This window comes from Notolepis coatsorum, assembly GCF_963971535.1.
Source record: "Notolepis coatsorum genome assembly, chromosome: 7".
Lineage (NCBI taxonomy): Eukaryota > Metazoa > Chordata > Actinopteri > Aulopiformes > Paralepididae > Notolepis > Notolepis coatsorum.
This window is the reverse complement of record NC_140171.1, coordinates 117,219,385-117,239,695: the sequence shown is the minus strand read 5'-3', so window position 1 is coordinate 117,239,695 and position 20,311 is coordinate 117,219,385. Positions and strand designations below refer to the sequence as shown.

Below are 20,311 nucleotides of genomic sequence, written 5' to 3'. Positions count from 1 at the left end.
TCGAAAAGAGTGGGTCCTTCCCTCTCTGCTATCCCATTCTGGTGCGGCGAGTAAGGACAGGACGTCTCGTGTCTGATCTTGTTCCTTCTCAGCAGTGACTGGAACTCTCTATTCGTGAACTCTGTTCCGTTATCGGACCTTAAGCATTTTATGCTGCCATACGGAGCTACATCTGCAAGGAATTTTTCTGTGGCCTGGAGTGTGTCACTCTGCTTTGAGAAAGTAAACAAACACTGCCCCTGTACACACATCTGTGAAAGACTGCACATATTTAAAGCCACCTATGGACTCATTATTTACTGGACCGGCTAGATCTGTGGTAACTAGCTCAAGTGGTGTCTTTACCTTTTTCCGTGGGACCTCTGTTCCTTGTTTGAGTGAACTTTCCCTTTATACACACATCACATTCTTTGTTAGGTCTATGCTTTTCACCGTTAATGTGCATGCCTACTGTCACCGCCTGCAGCTTCAGTATATCCTCGTAATTACAATGACCCATGATCTCATGCCATGTCTGAATATCATGACTGACATTACACATATCATTTTCATTACATTCTGTTTGTAGATAATACATTCTCTTTTACACCTCAATGTTAAACCTCGTAGCCTACCGTTAGGCTCCACAAGAACATCATTACCTTCATTGAAGAACACTTTGGCACCGTTTGCAGTAGCAGATTTTACAGAGAATAGTTCTTGTGGGAACGAGGGTATGTAGAGGGCGTTCTTCAACGTCACTGTACACCGGCGCCCCTCACTGTCTATGAGGCATACCTGTGCGTCTCCTCTCCCCTGCGCCAACCCAAATGTGCGTGTCCCGTCTGCCAGCTCCATGCTGTGTCTCTCTGGCTCGAAGGTGCTGTCAAAGTTCTTGAATCGGTTCCTGTCGTTGATAATGTGGGACGACGCACCTGTGTCCACGATCAGTCCCTTCCTTTGGACCTGCTGCTGCTGCGTTGACTGGCTGACATATGCTGTCTGCGCCCCGAAGGTGAAGTCCTCTCTTCCCGCTGCTCTCGGGGCGTCGTCTCGACTCGCCTCACGTCCACCGCTGCCGCCATCTTGCACACAGCCGCCATCTTGCACGTGCGCATACCGAGCGCTCTGTTCGCGCTTCTTTCTACACACTCTGTCCGTGTGTCCCGAAGTTCCACAGAAACTACACCAAACGGTTTTTATGCAATTATCTTTTCGGTGACCCTTTTCTCCACATTGCCAACACGGCATCTCCGTCAGGGGTCCGGCCTTTTTCTTTGGCGCTGCCCGGGCCTTCATTACCCTTTCTCCCGCCTCTTCGGCGACCGGGTCTGAGTCTTCTGAGGCCTCGAAGTTCTGCAGCTTGGCTTTGAACTCCCCCAGCGACATGTCCGCTGAACTGTGTGTCACCAACAGTGTGAATGGTTTATACATCTCCGGTAGTCCCCTCATAACCATTGCCATCATTAGTCCATCACTCTGTGCTTTTCCTGCACTCTTGAGCACCGTGATGATCTGTTCCGCCCTGATGACGTATTCAGTCACAGTCTCTGTGTTAGCTTTCTTCAGCGCGGTCAAAGTTATATACAGGGATACAATCCGGGGCCTACCTCTGCCGATGTAGTGTTCTCTTAACACTTTTAGACTCTCTCGGCCTTTGTCCTTTGTGTCCCGGAATATCAGCCCCAAGCTCGTGTTGTCTAGGAGTGGTGCTAGCTCGCAGTATGCGTCAGCATTCAGTTTTGTATCCAGGGCTTATGTTATGTTATGTTATTTCTCCCGTGAGTCAAAATTTTCTTTTTCAGCCCCACTCCGTGCATACAGCACAACATCCGCTCTTCCCAGAGCTTGTATTATTCTGCCCCTCCGTTAAACGTGGGCCACTTGCTCCTGCCTCCATCTTTTGATTGTAGCTTAGCTTAGCTGCCCGTTAGCTTAGCTTTAGCGTCTCGCGGTTCTCCCGCTGCTAAACTAGCCTAAACTTTTCAGCTCACTAGCGTGAGTGGGAGGAGCTCATGGACACCTACTTGAGGAAGAGAGGTATAGGAGTGGACGAGCAGCATCAAGAGATGTTGTCCAGACTGATGGGCAGAGCCAGAGACGTTGTGAAAGTAACGCTCCGTAGCAACCCATTACTAAAGCCTCAAGAGAACCCGAGGGTTGTGACTGACATACTGAAACAACATTTCGGTGGCGTGTCATGCTCAAGTATGCCTCTTGCGGATTTCTACAACACTGTGCCTGTGACAGGGGAGGACCCTGTTGAGTATTGGATCCGACTTAACAAGGCTGTTGATGCAGCAGAAGAGGGCCTGAGCAGGCATGGGCGACATATTGATGACCCCCGTCGAGAGGTGACCATGATGTTCGTAAAGTATTGCCCTGATCCTTCCCTTGCTGCAATCTTGCGGTTCAAAGCGCCAGAGAAGTGGACAGCTTGTGAAATACAGGAGCATGTTGACCGTCATCAGATCAGCATGAGAGGACAGCTGGACGCCAGAACAAACCGTGCGGGTCTGGGGAGACCTTTAACAGTTCATGTCCAGACACCTGTGTTTGAGGAGGTGTCTACGCCTAGCCTTCCAGAGTCGCCCCCTGTCCAGGTCGGAGCGAGTGTCACGTCTGCTCCTCAGATTGATGGTAACTGTCTGATGACTTTGATTGGCCTGCTTGACCGGACAGTCAAGCGATGGCTCAGAACAGCCAAGTAATGGCTCAGAACAACCGACCGATGGCTCAGAACAATCAGCCGATCTCTCAGGACAATCAGCCGATGGCTCAGAGCTACCAGCCGATGGCTCAGAACAACCGGCCGATGGCTCAGAACAACCAGCCAATGTATGGACGACAACAGTTTAACTGCAAGATATGCAGATCGGCGGAGCACTCCACTGTGTCACACTGCATGCGGGAGCACCTATGTTTGGGTTGCTTTAGACCTGGCCATATTCACAGAGACTGTCGCAGTTCCCCTCCCAGACGGAGAGACCAGGTCGCACACTCACCCAGAGAGCAGCAGTCTTTAAACTGACTAACCCGCATTGGAGGAGGGAACGTGTGGGTGAGGACAGTCAAACCCTCAGTGCTGAAAGTGAACATGAACAGTGTTATGTGAAAGAGTGCAGTGCAGCACCGGCTGGTGTGAAGATCATAGCACAGAACACGCAAAGAGTTGAGTCGTATGATGAGCTGTACTATGCTCCAGTCAATGTAAATAATATGTTTCAGATGCAAGGGATGCTCAACTCAGGCTCCATGGCCTGTACTTTTAGTGAATGCGGAGGAAAGGATGTTGAAGGGGAAAGTATTGCAAGAACCAAGGCCGATGACTGAGGACGTGGTTTTAGTGGGGTGTGGAGGAAAGCTCACTAAACCGAAGTGTGTGTACGAAGTTGAACTGAAAGTATATGGGGTGAGCTGCATCGTACCAGTTCTTGTGGTGCCGGGCCAGAGGGATGATCTCATCATCGGCACGAATGTGATCAAGTCCCTCATGCACAAGTTGAAGGACAGTGACGATTACTGGCGGCTCATCTCCGTCTGCAGTCCATCCTCATCCCCAGGGTGTGAACCGTTCTTGGACCTCATGGCGAATACATCCCGTTGGAGGGGTGAAGAGCTACCGGATAAGATCGGCACGGTCAAGCTCAAGCAGTCGATCACTCTTCTGGCGATGCAAGAACACCTCATCTGGGGTAAACTACCCAAAAATACTATCATGTCGCCGGGGAAGCACCGTGATAGTGGAGCCGACTTCATCAAGGTCCATGCCACGTAATATCATGGTTGGTCGGGTCGTGACACCTCTGTGGGGTGATGGGTGGGTCCCCATGAAAGTCACCAACCTGTCTGATAGACCTGTTACGCTGAAGAGGAACTGTAAGCTGGCAGATGTGTCTCCCTGCTTAGCTGTGGAGGATTTGGAGCTACTCCAAGGCTGTAGTCGGATCGACAGGGCTCCTCCGACTGAGCACCATACGGCAACCAGTCCTTCTGACTTCAAACAGAGGCTGTTGACAGACATGGAGCAGCAAGGGATAATCCGAAAATCAGTGAGTGATTATGCTTCACCGCTGGTGATGGTATGGAAAAACGACGGTAATCTGAGGATCTGCACCGATTTCCAATGGTTGAATGCGAGAACACTCAAGGACGCCCATCCTCTTCCACATCAGTCGGACTGTCTGGCCGCCTTGGGAGGGAACACCTTCTTCAGCACGATGGACTTGACGTCCGGCTTCTACAACGTTCCCATGGCTGAAGAGGATAAGAGATATACAGCGTTCACTACACCGATAGGCCTGCATGAGTATAATAGAATGCCGCAGGGACTGTGCAATAGTCCTGCCTCATTTATGCGCATGATGCTGAGTATATTCGGGGACATGAACTTCAGCAGCCTGTTATGCTATCTGGACGACCTACTGGTCTTCGGATCAATGGAAGAGGAGGCGTTACAAAGACTGGAGGTCGTCTTCCAGCGGCTGCGAGACCACAATCTCAAGTTGAGTCCGAAAAAGTGTCATCTGATGAGGTCGTCTGTCAAGTTTCTGGGCCATATCATAGATGGTAGCGGAGTGGCTGTGGATCCTGCGAAGGTGGAAGTCATATCCAGCATGTCTAGGACGGATCTGATGGAAGAAGACGGGTGCACACCCTCAGTACGGAGGATCAAATCCTACCTGGGAATGGTCTTCTTCTATCAGCACTTCATCCCTAATTGCTCTTCCATCGCCAAGCCGCTATTCGCTCTGACTGGGGGACAGAAGAGGAAAGGAAGGATGAAGGTGAAGGTGAAGGCGGGAACATTCAGGAGACTGGGACCCGATGACTGGACTTCAGAGTGTGACGTCGCCTTCGTCAGTCTAAGAGAGAGTCTGCTGGACTGTGTGGTTCTGGCGCATCCTGATTTCTCACGTCCCTTGATTCTGTCAACCGATGCTTATTTGGACGGGCTCGGAGCGGTGTTGTCACAAGTACCAGCTGGTGAAAGTAAAGCGCGCCCCATAGCTTTCGCAAGCAAGACCCTGAGCAGTTCTCAGAAGAATTACCCAGCCCATCGGCTCGAGTTTTTGGCACTGAAGTGGAGTGTGTGCGACAAGTTCAGCCATTGGCTGAAGGGCAACTCCTTCACTGTATGGACGGACAACAATCCACTCACTTATATAATGACCAAGCCTAAACTCGACGCTTGCGAACAACGGTGGGTCGCGAAGCTCGCTCCTTATACGTTCAGCCTGAAGCACATCGCAGGAGTCAAGAACGTGGTGGCTGATGCTCTCAGTCGGGATCCGTTTGCCAAGACGGTTGGGCGCCGGCTGGTCACTGAGTCCTACGGCAATCTGCTCGCCGAAGCAGGTGAGGTTGGAGTGAACGGAGTTCAAGATGCTTTCCGTTTAAGGGTCCAGTGTCAACGGGCGGAGAGGTCAGAGCGCGTCGCTGTGATGAAGTCCCAGTGTTCGCCACCCTTGTGTAACAACGCTGTGAAGGCGGTCCTTGATTCTCATGACCATTGGGATGCAGCTGCAGAGTCCAGGGCAACAAAGTTGGTCCAAACCGTTCAACATCTTGTTCCACCGGGACAGGATTCACTGCCTGCCTTTTCTCTGGCAGAGCTTCAGAGGAGCCAAGAGAGTGACCCTGACATCTTAAAGGTCACGTCTTTTCTGACTCGACAGAGGAGGCCATCGAGGCGAGAGAGAGACGGTCTGGGCGCGAGTGCTCTGGTGCTGATCAGACAATGGGAGAGACTGAAGGTCACTGATGGAGTGCTCTATAGGGTCACTAAGGATCCGTTGAGCAAGAATAGGAGGCTTCAGTTCGTCTTGCCCCGGAGTCTAGTGGACAAGGCCTTGTGGGGAGCGTACATGACTTAGCCGGACATCAAGGGCAGGCAAGGACGATCTACCTGACAAGACGACGCTTCTTTTGGCCGAGGATGGAGCGTCAAGTTAAAGACTATGTGAAGTGCTGCCAGAGGTGCATTTTGGCCAAGACTCCAGATCCGTCTGCCAGGGCTCCACTTGAGAGTATAAGGGCCTCCGCTCCCATGGAACTAGTGTGTTTGGACTTCTGGAGTGCAGAGGATAACAATCAGCGTTCAGTGGATGTCCTTGTCCTGACAGATCATTTCACGAAGTTGGCACATGCCTTTCCCTGCTCAAATCAACAAGCGAAGCAAGTTGCGAGGAAGTTGTGGGATCACGTGTTCTGTGTATATGGATTTGCGAAGCGCATACGGATCAAGGAGCCAACTTCAAGAGCGAGCTCATTGCGGAACTGCTTAGATTGTCGGGAGTCTCCAAGTCACACACTACCGCCTACCATCCCATGGGGAACGGAGGGACTGAGAGGTTTAACAGAACCCTGGGAGGCATGATCCGTTCGCTGCCGCTGAGGGAGAAGGCCAGGTGGCCTCAGCAAATACAGACCCTGACATTTGCATACAATGCGACGGTGCATGAGACAACTGGGTATGCACCCTTCCACCTAATGTTTGGGCGGGTTCCGAGGCTCCCTGTTGATGTGATGTTCAGACAGGTTCTGCATGACCCAGTGGTTGTTGACTACAGCAGTTATGCGACGACGCTTATGTCCCACCTCCATGAAGCAGCAGACGTTGCTCGGAGACATGCTGTCAAGGAGCAAGACAAGCAAGCCAGAGGTTACAACCGTAAAGTCAAGGGGATCTGCTTGAACGTGGGAGACAGGGTGCTCCTTGCAAACAAGGGTGAGAGGGGGAAGAAGAAACTTGCGGACAAGTGGGAACCAACAGTCTATACTGTCATGGACAGCAACCCACAGACTCATGTCTACAAGCTGGAAGATGACAAGGGGAAGGCGAGAGTAGTGCATCGCAACCTTATTCTGGACATCAGCTTCCTACCCATAGAGACTCCTGATGGGGACGCGCCGGTGACTGAGGACAGTCTTAGAGAATCAGAGGACGGGTCTCAGGGGGGTCTCGTCGACTCTCTGGAGGAGGAGGAAGGTTCGGAGGATAGGACGGGCGCATGGGTGTTGAGTGGGGCTGAAGAGGCTTCCAGTCATGGCTCCTGTGACGTAGCTGATGTGGACGAAGATCAGTCTGCTGTGGACCAGAGTCAGCGAAGTGTACCAGGGACGGTGTCGGTGGTAGATACAAGTAGTGCCCAGTCCTCCAGACCGGTGTCTACGGTTGACACATCAGACACAGTGCCAAGGGTCCCGACCATTGTTCCTGTAGTCATTCCGGCTATTATAGAACGGGACCGAGACTGCCGAACACCCACACTAGGGGGCACAGAGGGTGTAGTCAGGACACGGGCTGGCAGGGTGGTTAAGAGAGTCGACCGTTTGATAGAGACAATGGTTTAGAGGCCGTTCAGTTGGTAGGAGGTCCCAGTCTCTTCTCGCTCTGTCCTAGGCGTTCTGTGCTATCTCTTTCAGTTTTTTTTATTGATTTTTATTTTATCTTGCACTGTGACACTGTAAGTGGCGTACTTACCACATGTGCTCACGGATGAGATATGGGATTCGAGTAGGCCGGGTAGTTTGGTGTACAAGGCACCGAGTGATTCTACGAGAAACATAAGACCGATCATCTTTGTGTTTTCTCTGAACCTGTGTGACAGGTAACTTCTAGTTGATTTTGGAGATGTGTATCTTCAGGTAAACCCGTGCCGGTTCTGACGTAGTGTTGGAGGTCCCTGTTAGTGTGTCCTGTCGGTTCGGGATTTTAGTGTAATTCAGGGGGGGGAGTATGTAGCAGGTATATATAAAATATACTGTTATGTATTCCACGAAGAATCCCTCCCTCACGTTTTATTTTAATTTGTTTTATTATCTTTTATTCTCAAAGTCTTTTATTTTGAAATCGTCACTTCCTGCCGAAGTGACGTATTTCCCCTTGCACTTCCCCCTTCACGCCAGATTGTCTGGATGCTGAAAGGGGTAAGATGATCGTTCAGTGTCTGTAAATATATCTGGTCTAAAAGAACGTATGATGGTTAAAATATTGTAAATAAGTTACCGGGCAATGAACCGGGTTATAAATAATGGTAACTGTGTTAATAATGAGCAATTCTGTACTTGTTGTGATGTAATTTAGCTGTAGTGGCAAACTGTTGTAAGAACACATGTGGCTGAGTTAGTAGTAATGGTTGGGCAAAGTGTGTAGGCCGCTTGGTCTGAAATGTGTACCTGATATTTCCCCATTGCAGCATATGTGAGCTGTTGACGCCATCTGCTGGCCAATGTTAAATATGTGCCTATCTGGATGTCTCAACAGGTAATTTGAGATGTCGTATTGTTTATTTTGTATTATTTCATTGTGTTTTATTTTAATGTGATAATTCAGTGGATGATTCTAAACTGCAGATTGTCTGGATGCTGAAAGGGCATATGTGATCTGCTGGCCAATGTTAAATATGTGCCTATCTGGATGTCTCAACAGAAATAAATGCTGAAATGGATCACGGCTGTCATCACTTCACATACATGACCGACATAAAAAAGAGTGGCCTTAAACCAGCTACACCTCTATAGGATGGAACCCAGGTAGGTAATTTCATCTTTCCTTTTAAGATAAGATAAGATATTCCTTTATTGATCCCCTTGGGGAAATTCAGGCATCATAGCAGCATGGGGGAAGGGGGGGGGGGGGGGGGTAGTGAAAACAACACAAGCAGTGTAAACAAATTTACTATCTAATTAACTGAAATATATTTTCACAGTGTCACATAAGGTGTAGTATGCATAAGGTAGTGTTATAATTTACTATCTAACTAACATATAAAATATACATTATTCATTATTCACAGTATCACAGTATCCACATAAGGTGCAGTATGCATAAGGTAGTGTTATTGTCCTACTTGGGTTCCTATTAGTTCTAGGTCGATGTCTGGCAGCAGTCCCTGCCCACTGTTGTGGAGCCTGATGGCCACTGGTATGAAGGACTGTCCGAGGCGGTTAGTTGAGTGTCGGGGGGGTATGAGTCTGTGGCTTCCTTGTCACCTTCACCTAATATGTTTTGATCTGGTCAGGTGCGCTGTCACCTAATATGATTTCATCTGGTCAGGTGCGCTGTCAACTAATATGATTTCATCTGGTCAGGTGCGCTGTCACCTAATATGTTTTCATCTGGTCAGGTCCGCTGTCACCTAATGTTAATATGTTTTCATCTGTGTCCACTGACCACTGACACACAGTGGGGGATGTTTTAAAAATATAATTTAATATATAATATAATATAATAATTTGTGCTTCACCTAAAAATTTGGTCAGCAGCCTCCACTAGATAGAAGAGAGAATGAGAGGACAGGATGAGAGAAGGAGAGGAGAGGACATGAGGAGAGAAGGAGAGGAGAGAAGGGGAGTACAGGAGGAGAGAAGGGGAGTACAGGAGGAGAGAAGGGGAGTATAGGAGGAGAGAAGGAGAGGACATGAGGAGATAAGGAGAGTTAGGAGAGAGAAAGGAAGAAGCTCAACGACACTCTTTAACTGTTAAACTGTTTTATATCCTGTAAAATATATGTTGTAAATACCGTACTTTTCGCACTATAAGCCGCACCTGACTATAAGCCGCAGCAGCTAAATTGAACGATGTGTACATATATAAGCCGCACTGGACTATAAGCCGCAGGTGTTTTAATGTTTAATTACCATATGTAATTAGCATTGGGACACAATACTGTCGGACAAATAACAAGAATTAACTCATTTACAAGTTGTATTAAGTTTAGCAAATAAGGGAACAGATAAATAACATTTCAATGCAGTCAAAAAAGCAATATTTAGATTTTTACATTTTCGGGTTTGGTCACGTCGAGTCACATATAAGCCGCACCGTTATATAAGCCGCAGGGTCGAAAAATGGGGGAAAAAGCCGCGGCTTATAGTCCGAAAAGTACGGTAGCTTTTAAAGAATAGGTTCACTATTTTTAAACCCAGACCATATTAAAATACTGTTTCCCAAATATTTAAATTCCTCACTGATATCATTAGCATTGAGAAATGTACCACTGCAGCAATGGTTTAGGCCTTCAAACACCAGAATCTACTTTTCAAACACCATGATAAATCTAAGTTTCAAACACTATGATAAATCCACTTTTCAAACACCATGATAATTTACTTTTCAAACACCATGATAAATCTACTTTTATAACACCATGACAATGAGGTGAAATAAACATTTGAAAGGTGTATTGGTCCCTGTGTGTTTTTATCATAGAGGTGCATTATACTATTAATCTGGATTGTATATGTTAATCTTAATCAAGGATGAAGACTATCTCACCATACATGACGCATCATATCTTTTTGCTCACTGATGGGGTCCCATGTTGTGCAGTAGGTGCCCTTTTTTTCTTTTCGCCCCTGCCCTTCAAACAGCCTGAGTCCGCCACTGATGGCATGTATGTACCACTGTGGCTGTATGTTCCCTTCCATATGGTGGCCACATAGATGGCCTGTCCTCCGGGGCTCCAGCTGGCGGCAGCACCCCTGTTGTAGCGGGAGACGGGGTCTGCGGGCCATGTGTGGGGACACAAGCACTGTGGGGGGAGACGGGGTCTGCGGGCCATGTGTGGGGACACAAGCGCTGTAAGGGGAGACGGGTCTGTGGGCCATGTGTGGGGACACAAGCGCTGTAGGGGGAGACGGGGTCTGCGGGCCATGTGTGGGGACACAAACGCTGTAGGGGGAGACGGGGTCTGTGGGCCATGTGTGGGTTCACCAGCGCTGTAAGGGGAGACGGGTCTGTGGGCCATGTGTGGGGACACAAACGCTGTAGGGGGAGACGGGGTCTGCGGGCCATGTGTGGGGACACAAACGCTGTAGGGGGAGACGGGGTCTGTGGGCCATGTGTGGGGACACAATCGCTGTAGGGGGAGACGGGTCTGTGGGCCATGTGTGGGGACACAAGCACTGTAGGGGGAGACGGGTCTGTGGGCCATGTGTGGGGACACAAGCGCTGTAGGGGGAGACGGGGTCTGTGGGCCATGTGTGGGGACACAAGCGCTGTAGGGGGAGACAGGGTCTTCTTCTTCTTTATTTTTTCCGGCAGTGTAAACGCAACATGGCGTATTACTGCCCTCCACAGTTCTATACTACGCCCACAATTGAGAAAAACTTAAATACGCATAGGCCTACAAAAGAAAATCCAACACATGGCCTCATGGTGCGTCTTCTATCCAGGGTCAACGGTCTTCAAACTGGGATTTATTCTTGAGAAGGAATGATGCTAAATATTCAATGGGATTCTGAAGTCTTTCCTTGGCCAGGACCGACAAGCCTTGGAGGAGAATGGGCACTACCGTCTGATCCAAGTATGCCCTGGTCGGGAGGGACTGCAGGTCCACCTTGTTTGCAAATCTTCTCTGCATTGGCTTTTTCATTCTCCACTATCCTCTGGATGTTTTCCGTCAGACCATATTCAGCATGAGGGTTTTCAGCAACTGCTCCCTCCATGGCCTGATCAGCATGTATGATCATCCGCCATGTTGCGTTGCAGATGAGAGGGATTTTAAAGGCGACATACGTTCTGCCATTTAGGTTAAATTGTATCCATTTAAAAAAGTTGTGTGCTCAAAGTTTAGAAACGACCAAGATACTGCCCCAACTCTATGCGACATAGATGAGTTATTTTGTTCATCACCACAAAAGTGTCCAGAATTAAATAGTGTCGGGTTGATGTTGGGTCAACAAGCTTGTGTTTATAACCTAATTTGGTTTTGCACAACTTCTGTCCAAAATTAAATTTGAAGCCAGCTGCTGCATCCAAACAATCAGTCATGACGAGAACGCTGCCAGCAAATCAACACTGTTCACTGTCGTGGGGCGGATTTCACGGCTTTAACAATTTACTTCATTAATTGATCTAGTTTATTTGCAATAGCAAGCAAGATAATCTACTACGTTTAGTTGACTACGGTGTAAATCAAGTTGGATTGTTTTCGATCAGCCAGTCAGCAAGCCAAGTACAAGGGTTGATTGGCTTCTGCTTGCAGAGCTCGGTGAGTCCACAGAGCAGAGTTGGGTTGACATAGTTTCCCAGGTATGCTTTGGCAGCCTCTCCCATTGGAATCGGCTCAATCACGGAATTTGGGAACATGTATCTGATCTCTCTCTGTGGCAGTGAAGGACTTGCTGCCATGCAGTGCATTCCGCAGGTCAGTGGTGCCATACTTTACTCTCAGGCATTCAGGGTGAGTCTCCTTGGCCTCTATTTTTTTTTTTTTTTAACAATATATTTATTGGGTTTTAGTTTGCAAATTACAACATGTATATCAGCAGAGCATTATTCAGCAAACATTTTCACCCCGTTCTCCCTCCCCTAACCCCACCCCACACAAAATAATAATTAACTTCAAAAACAGGTTCACATAGGAAGGATACAGATTTAAATAAAAAATAAACATAAATAAATAATAATACAACCAAAATGTTTTACACATTAAGTAAAGGGTGTTTCTTGTCGTTTTTACACAATAATAAGAGTTGTCTCACAGTACTCCCCCTAATCCCGTTCTTGTTGAAGCAAGTTCCCAACATTCGTATTATGCTTTAAGAAGTACACAAATGGTCCCCAGGCATTATCAAAAATGTTTTGTTTACGTCTAACAATATACACCATCTTTTCCATTGACATATTTGAAGCCATTTCTTTAATCCACATACCAATTCTTGGTCCATCAACATTTTTCCAATTAAGAGCTATTACACGTTTTGCTTGTAATATGCACATATCTATAAATCTAAACTCTTTGCGTTGTAGATGTGGGGTGGTAGGATATAAACCAAGAATAAAAAGCTTGGGATTCAATGGCAACTTCTTTGATAAGATTTGATCGATCAGATCAATAACATCTTGCCAGAAGGTTTTCACTTTCACACATTCCCATATGCAGTGGAACAGTGTCCCCCTTTCCTCACTACACTTAATACAAGTATCTGGAATATTATCATTAAACTTATGCAATTTAACAGGAGTTATATATGTACGCATCAGCCATTTATATTGTATAAGTTTTAGGTTGCTACTGACTGTCTGACTCTGTGCCTCTTTACATGCCACGCTCCATTCTTCTAAAGATATTTCCTCCTCTATGTCTTCGTTCCATTGATTCAGTTTTGATTCAGATGATTCATCTGAACCAGATACAAATAAGTCGTATAGCATTGAAATTATACCTTTACCATAACAGTGTCTAGTGACTGCTACCTCTAAGATGGAAATGTTCGGTATATCCAATGAATGGTTCTGAGATGATATAAAACTCCTTAGCTGAAGATATTTAAAAAAGTGATGTTTCGGAATATCATATTTTGTAGATATTTCCGCAAAGGACATGAATACTTCATCCTCCTCCCTGTATACGTCTTGCACTTTCCTTAACCCCTTTTCAGCCCATACTTTAAATCCACTATCGTTTTGCCCTGATTTAAAATTGGCATTGCCCCAAATAGGACTGAACCTGGATCGGGACGTATTTATATTCAAATATTTGAGTGTGTCAAACCACACATCTATCATGTTTAAAATAATGGGGTTGTCTGTATTTTTCTTCAGATATTTACGGTCTCCAGAATACAAATACAGGTGCAAGGGTAAGCTTGGTTTAACAGAGCAGGATTCTGAATGGATCCAAGCAGGGGGATTCTCCGATGAGAAGTAAAACATGATCGTCCGCAATTGTGCTGCCCAGTAATACCATTGGATATTTGGGCATTTCAGGCCTCCTCGGTCATATGGTAGGTAAAGTAGAGATAGACGTAATCTGGGGCATTTATTTTGCCATATAAAGTTGGTAAACAGTTTCTTGATTCTTGTGAACAAAGACGAGGGGGGAGGTAAAGGGATATTCTGGAATAGGTAGAGAAATTTAGGGCGTATATTCATTTTTAGAATATTAATCCTGCCGATAATTGAGATGGGTAGGGATGTCCAACGCTCTATTGAAGAAGTACTAGCTTCCAGAATTGGGTCATAGTTTATCTGAGAAATCTTATTCACCTCAGGGACAATTTTTATTCCCAAATACGTGAATGTATCTGTTGAGTTGAGAGTAGAAGCACAAACAAGCCCATCCTCCCTCTCTCTTTCATTGAGTAACATTATAGATGATTTGGAGTGATTCACTTTATAGCCAGATATCTTCCCAAATGTTTCAATAAGACTTAGGAGTGCTGGGATAGACCTGTGTAGATTTTTTAGCATTAATATTACATCATCGGCGAAGAGGGCTATCCTATGTTCTATATGACCTTCTCGAATCCCATGAATATCACTGTGCATCCTCACCGCTATAGCAAATGGTTCGATCGCAAGAATGAAAAGTAAGGGCGATAAAGGGCTCCCTTGTGGGCAACTTCTACTAATTTTAAAGGGTTTAGAGACCTTGCTATTCGTCAGAACTTCTGCCGTAAGCCCTGTACAAAGCAATCTAACCCATTTGACGAATGTGTCTCCAAAGCCAAATCGTGTTAACACCTCAAACAGATAAGGCCACTCGACACGGTCGAAGGCCTTCTCTGCATCCAGTGAGAGTAAGGCAGTGTCTGTCGCCCCCTTGTGGTTATATAAAATATTGAGCACACGTCGGACGTTATGAAAACCCTGTCTCCCTTGAATAAATCCATTCTGGTCTTCCCCCACCACCCTAGGTAGAAGGACCTCCAGTCTTCTTGCAATAATTTTACTAATAATCTTGGTATCCGAATTTTGGAGGCTGATTGGACGCATATTTTCACATTTTGTATTAGGTTTCCCTGGTTTTGGAAGTAAAGTGATTAGGGCTCCTCTCATAGATGTGGGGAGAAGACCATTCTCGAAGGATTCCTGAAACATCTCCAAGAGGGGTGATATTAATTTAGTTTGGAATTTCTTATAAATATCTATGGGGATGCCATCTGGGCCTGCTGCTTTTCCAGCCTGCATACAGCCGATTGCATCAGCAATTTCAACGCCAGTTATATTTTGATCTAAAGCCCTACTCTCCTCCTTTGAAATTTTGGGAATATCTAGGTCGTCTAAGAATTGTGTTTGCATGTCCAGGTTAGGAGAACATTCAGAGCTGTATAATTTCCCATAGAAGACTCTAAAAGCCTCATTAATCTCTGTTGGGTCCACTATAGTTCTACCATTTGGGGCTTCAATACAATTGATGGATCTTTCTGCTTGTTGTTGTTTAATGCGCCAGGCGAGAAGTTTTCCAGGCTTTTCCCCCTGATCATAGTAGGACTGTTTGAGTCTTATTAGGTCGGCAGCGGCTTTGTTAGCTGCTAATTCATTGTACTGTGATCTAAGCAGTAGTAGTTTTGAATGAGCATCTGTAGTCGTATGTTTGTTATGATAAATTTCCGTTTCCATTTTTTTTATATCCTGATCTAATTTCTCCATTTCAAGTCTTGTAGCCTTTTTCTTTGAGCTAGTGAAAGAGATTATTTGTCCCCTAATAAAAGCCTTGAAAGCCTCCCACCTCATGCCAGCAGAGGTCTGGGACTTGTTGCATTCAAAATACAGGTCAATCTGTTTCTCCAAAAAGTCTATAAATGTGTGATCCGTGAGCCATCCTGGTTGAAAACGCCATCTTGGTGGGTCATTCACTAGGTTAGTATCTTCATAGTTCAAGGATACCGCTGCGTGGTCCGAAAGAACTATACTGCTATACTGACATTCACCTACTTTGGAGGCAAGCAGTGCTGAGACTAAAAAGTAGTCTATGCGTGAGTGTGTTTTATGAGTGCTGGAATAGCAGGAATACTCCACTGCATTTGGATTGCCATGCCTCCAAATATCCAACAAGTTTAATTCCTTCATAAAATGATGTATTGTCTTTCTCGACTTATTGTGAGTGCCTTCTAGACCAGTTGACCTGTCCTTTGAAGGGTCCAACGTACAATTAAAGTCACCAGCTATTATGTATTGTCCAGGAAGAGTTGAGGCTGTCAAAAATAAATTATCATAGAATTTAGGGTCCTCTTCATTGGGACCATAAACATTTATCAGCGTTAACGTTTCAGACAGTAACCTACCCTGGACCATAATATATCTACCTGCAGTGTCCCTTACTACATTATGTACCTGTAATGGGACAGACTTATGAATTAGTATCATAACCCCCCTGGCATGAGTGGTGTAGGGGGCAGATAACACTTGGCCCTGCCACCTTTTTGCTACTTTAGGAACATCTTCATTCAAAAGATGCGTTTCTTGTAAAAAAAAACTATTTTTGATTTCAAATATTTTAACCTGCTCATTACCCGTTTCACCTTTGTAATTTTGTTCAAGCCCCTACAATTCCACGAAGTAAATTTCACCTTGCAGTTCTCTGACATTAGTTAATTAATATATATATATCCCTTATGAAAAGGTACACAGACAGCCACACCCATATGAGAGAAGAAAAAATAATAAAACACACCAGGAAAAAACACCCACCCCCCACCCCCTACTAACCTAATGATGCCCATGCATCTCCCCTCACCCCTCATTTCACTACTGGCCAAACGAGTTTCTCTAACTTGTCTTCCCCCTAAGCTCAAACTAGCTTTCATTTTTTCTAAATACTAATCACAAATAACATATCTAGTGTTGTCTTGAACTGCGCAATGCTTGCAACTTGTAGGTATAGTATCCATTAGGTCAGGGGCTTACTTTAAACGCCAAACACTATTATTACAAATCTGAAACACTTTTAGTACAAACCTGGAACGCGCGCACGCAGGCTGGGAGACGAGGAAAATGTAAAAAGTTAAATGTTTGTAGCCTGCCCCAGAATCTGCAATGCGTTGTAGGAAAAGTCTAAACCAGTGCTGATTTTGTCCATTGAACTAGACTCAGTCCTGTCCGAATAAGAATACAAATAAAAATCAGAGGAAAACTAAACAGTCATAGTCCAATCACGCCTCATTTCGTGGAAATGGCTATTTTTATAACGTCATTATATATTCACTTATAAGAATACAGTAGGCCAGTGGCGGTTGGAATGCCCCACGGGCCCTGAGGCGAGATTGACAGCTCTTGACAGCTCCGGCCCCCCCACCCACACCCACACCACCTGACCCGGCACCGGGACATCCCTCCCTCCTCCCACGTGTGCGCAACACGGACATTAATAAGAACGCTTCAATAAGGAAAGTCACGGAGCATGGAGGGTCACCGGGACATCCCTCCCTCCTCCCACGTGTGCGCAACACGGACATTAATAAGAACGCTTCAATAAGGAAAGTCACGCAGCATGGAGGGTCATAAAAAAATAAAGTGATCAAATCGCTTTTGTCTTCTCTCTTCTACTGTGAAGCCAAGCTTGGTCATGCAGGTCTCTCTCCCATCTCTCTCCTATGATCCCAATATCTCTCACACACAATTCTGGAAATTCCTGGAATAGTGGAATAAAACAGGAAAAACGTTTCAGCACCACGGAGAGTGTTCTCTGCACTGCAGCGGCGGTATATAAAGCAGGCCCCAGGCTCGCCACAACAGTGGATTTAAAAGCCTTTCATAGATAATTCATTTGTATCGCAACGGAGTCATGGATCTAGTCGTGCCACGTAGCATTATGTCGAATAAATTCAAATAGAATAAACAAGTCTAAAACAAAGACTTTTAAACGAAGTTTAGCCTATTAAATCATTTTATAAGCGTTCGTTTATTTGTGGTCTGCGTGAGAACACTGAAGCAACAATCTGCAGAACACCAGCCCAGCCCAGCCCTCCCCTCTCCTCTCCTCTCCTCTCTTCTCCTCTCCTCTCCTCTCCTCTCCTCTCCTCTCCTCTCCTCTCCTCTCCTCTCCTCTCCTCTCCTCTCCTCTCCTCTCCTCTCCTCTCCTCTCCTCTCCTCTCCTCTCCTCTCCTCTCCTCTCCTCTCTCTGTCCCCACGCTGTCAGGCTTGATTGATTGATTGAAAACTTTATTAACAGATTGCAGAATGGGTACAATACAGTACAGCTCAATACACACAATTGTTAAGGGGATGCAGACCAGAGAAAGACTTTCATCTTGTTTACATCAGGGTCCCCCATTTTCAATTCATCAGGACATTTATGACATACATGACATACAGATAGTCAGTACTGCTACATCATGTAGCAGTACTGACTATCTGTATGTCATGTATGTCATAAATGTCCTGATGAATTGAAAATGGGGGACCCTGATGTAAACAAGACGAAAGTCTTTCTCTGGTCTGCATCCCCTTAACAATTGTGTGTATTGAGCTGTACTGTATTGTACCCATTCTGCAATCTGTTAATAAAGTTTTCAATCAATCAATCAAGCCTGACAGCGTGGGGACAGAGAGAGGAGAGGAGAGGAGAAGAGAGGAGAGGAGAGGAGAGGAGAGGAGAGGAGAGGAGAGGAGGAGAGGAGAGGAGAGGAGAGGAGAGGAGAGGAGAGGAGAGGAGAGGAGAGGAGAGGAGAGGAGAGGAGAGGAGAGGAGAGGAGAGGAGAGGAGAGGAGAGGAGAGGAGAGGAGAGGAGAAGAGAGGAGAGGGGAGGGCTGGGCTGGGCTGGTGTTCTGCAGATTGTTGCTTCAGTGTTCTCACGCAGACCACAAATAAACGAACGCTTATAAAATGATTTAATAGGCTAAACTTCGTTTAAAAGTCTTTGTTTTAGACTTGTTTATTCTATTTGAATTTATTCGACATAATGCTACGTGGCACGACTAGATCCATGACTCCGTTGCGATACAAATAAATTATCTATAAAAGTGCCCTATCTTTTAAATCCATCCACTGCTGTGGCGAGCCTGGGGCGAGCCTTTATCGCTACCGGGAAAACATAGGGGGAACATAGGGGGCCCGGAGAACATAGAACCCTTTTGGAACATGGGAAACATAGGGGGCCCGGGGAACATAGGACCCGGGCCCCGGGGCATGGCGCAATGCAGTCTGTCATCCAGTCCCACGAACGAACGGCAACTCCATTCAGTCCCGGGCCGGGCCCGGGCCCTAGACCCCCCGCGGGCCCTAAGGCGGCTGCCTCAGTCGCCTCGCCTATAAATCCGCGGCTGCAGTAGGCTCAGTATGACTGTTACTTTCCTTTCGGAGCCTTCCAACGCCGGGACCGTCTCAATAAATCAAATGCTTCGGATAAACTTGTCCACCTCCGCCGGTGTTTGAAAGGTGCGGGCTCTCTCGTTGTGAGTTACCAGCAGCCGGTCTGGAAAGATGATTCGGTGCGTGTGGATCCCCCGGTCTCTCAGCTTCTTCCGCACCTCGTCGTATCCGCGCTGCCTCTTGTGCACACCTGCAGAGAGGTCTATGTGAAGACGAACCGGCTCGTTATTATAAAGGACCTGTCCCTTGGTCCTAGCTGCCCTCAGTACTCTCTCTCTGTCCTTGAAGTTCATGAACTTCATGATTAGGGTCCTTGGGCGTTGAGAGTCAAGTGGCGCACCGATTCTATGAGCACGCTCCAATACTAAGCCCCCTGGTTCAATATTCAGAGCCTCCGGTAACCATTTCTCCAAAAATGCAGTTGCATCCTGGCCCTCTGCCTTTTCCGGTAGCCCCACCAACCTGACGTTATTTCTTCGACTCCTGCATTCCAAGTCCTCCACTTTGTCGAGAAGGTTTTTAACAGTGTTCTCCAGAGTGCCAACCTTCGGTATCAGCTTATTAACGTTGTCCTCCGCGTCAGAAATCCGTTGTTCAGTCTGCTCTATGCGGCTTATGCAATCTTGTATCTGTTTCTTTATTTCCGTAATTGTTATTTGCATTTTGTCGAATTTCTTATACAGTCCAGTTTTCATAGTCAGTATGGCTTTCATGATATCTTGGTTGTCTGGACTCAACTTTTCATCATCAGATTCGTCGACGTCCTCGTGTGCGTTAGCCATCTTATTTTCATCCGACTTGGTGGCCTCCTCCTCCACCTCAGATTGTTCAGCTTTCTTTCTATCCTTCTTTGCTTTTTCTTTAGCGTTTTTTCCTGACATTTTGATTCCGGATATTCTTATACTTATACTGCGCGACTTTGAGTGATATTTTGATTAGTTTTGTAGGATTAAATTACATGCTAGCAGCTGAGCCTAAAATGTGCGACCTCCTAGTTACTCGTCATGCCCGGAAGTCCTCCTTGGCCTTTTCACTGTTGACGGGTCCTATGAGGGCGTTCCAGTGGGCAATGGCGTTCTCCCGGGCCAGGGTCAGGGTTTCTAGTGAATTATGCCTCACCATTGTCGTCTCTCAGCGAGAGAATCAAATCAAATCAAATTTATTTGTAACGCCCGACAACACACGTTAATGTCCCCATGGGCCGTACACGTCTTCTTTAAACAAGTCAACAAGAAACATAACAATAAGTCAAGAACAGAACAAGAACACCATAAGGTCCAACAAATT

General features: G+C 46.3%; 1 pseudogene across 1 annotated transcript; it reads right to left on the bottom strand.

Annotated features, from left to right (window-relative positions):
• Positions 1-11,162: 11,162 nt before the first annotated feature.
• Positions 11,163-11,464, bottom strand: LOC311232213 (protein dpy-30 homolog; annotated as a pseudogene). The gene has a single exon. The product of its transcript is annotated as a protein dpy-30 homolog (transcript).
• Positions 11,465-20,311: the final 8,847 nt, after the last annotated feature.